This window comes from Chiloscyllium plagiosum, chromosome 1 (genome assembly GCF_004010195.1).
Source record: "Chiloscyllium plagiosum isolate BGI_BamShark_2017 chromosome 1, ASM401019v2, whole genome shotgun sequence".
Taxonomy (NCBI): Eukaryota; Metazoa; Chordata; class Chondrichthyes; order Orectolobiformes; family Hemiscylliidae; genus Chiloscyllium; species Chiloscyllium plagiosum.
In genome coordinates this window covers 89,783,877-89,785,141 of record NC_057710.1, presented here as the reverse complement: position 1 = coordinate 89,785,141, position 1,265 = coordinate 89,783,877, and the positions used below count along the sequence as shown (strand labels likewise).

The window sequence follows — 1,265 nt, the reverse complement described above, 5'->3', positions numbered from 1 at the left end:
ATTAAACTCCATCTGCCACTTCTCAGCCCATTGGCCCATCTGGTCCAGATCCTGTTATAATCTGAGGTAACCCTCTTCACTGTCCACTACACCCCCAATTTTGGTGTCATCTGCAAACTTACTAACTGTACCTCTTATGCTCGCATCCAAATCATTTGTGTAAATAACAAATAGTGGACCCAGCACCGATCCTTGTGGCACTCCACTGGTCACAGGCCTCCAGTCTGAAAAACAACCCTCCACCACCACCTTCTGTCTTCTACCTTTGAGCCAGTTCTGTATCCAAATGGTTAGTTCTCCCTGTATTCCACAAGATCTAACCTTACTAATCAGTCTCCCATCGGGAACTTTGTCAAATGCCTTACTGAAGTCCATATTGATCACATCTACTGCTCTGCCCTCATCAATCTTCTTTGTTACTTCTTCAAAAAACTCAATCAAGTTTGTGAGACATGATTTCCCACACACAAAGCCACGTTGACTATCCCTAATCAGTCCTTTCCTTTCCAAATACATGTACATCCTGTCCCTCAGGATTCCCTCCAACAACTTGCCCATCACTGAGGTCAGGCTCACCGGTCTATTATTCCCTGGCTTATCTTTACCGCCCTTCTTAAACAGTGACACCACATTTGCAAACCTCCAGTCTTCCAGCACCTCACCTGTGACTATCGATGATACAAATATCTCAGCAAGAGGCCTAGCTGTCACTTCTCTAGCTTTCCACAGAGTTCTCGGGTGCACCTGATCAGGTCCTGGGGATTTATCCACCTTTACTCATTTCAAGACATCCAGCACTTCCTCCTCTGTACTCTGCACATTTTCCAAGATGTCACCATCTATTTCCGTACAGTCTATATCTTCCATATTCATTTAGTATCTCCCCCATTTTCTGTGGCTCCACACAAAGGCCGCTTTGCTGACCCATTTTCTGTGGCTCCACACAAAGGCCGCTTTGCTGATCTTTTGGGGCCCTATTCTCTCCCCAGTTACTCTTTTGTCCTTAATATATTTGTAAAAACCCTTTGGATTCTCCTTAATTCTATTTGCCAAAGCTACCTCATGTCCCCATTTTGCCCTCCTGATTTCTCTCTTAAGTATACTCCTACTTCCTTTATATTCTTCTAAGGATTCACTCAATCTATCCTGTCGATACCTGACATATGCTTCCTTCTTTTTCTTAACCAAACCCTCAATTTCTTTAGTCATCCAGCATTCCCTATACATACCAGCCTTCCCTTTCACCCTGACAGGAATATACTTTC

General features: G+C 44.0%; 1 protein-coding gene across 7 annotated transcripts in view; it reads right to left on the bottom strand.

Moving 5' to 3' along the window:
• LOC122550525 (tyrosine-protein kinase Tec-like) overlaps positions 1–1,265 on the bottom strand; it is a 151,436-nt gene that overhangs the window by 55,073 nt on the left and 95,098 nt on the right. The window lies entirely within an intron of this gene.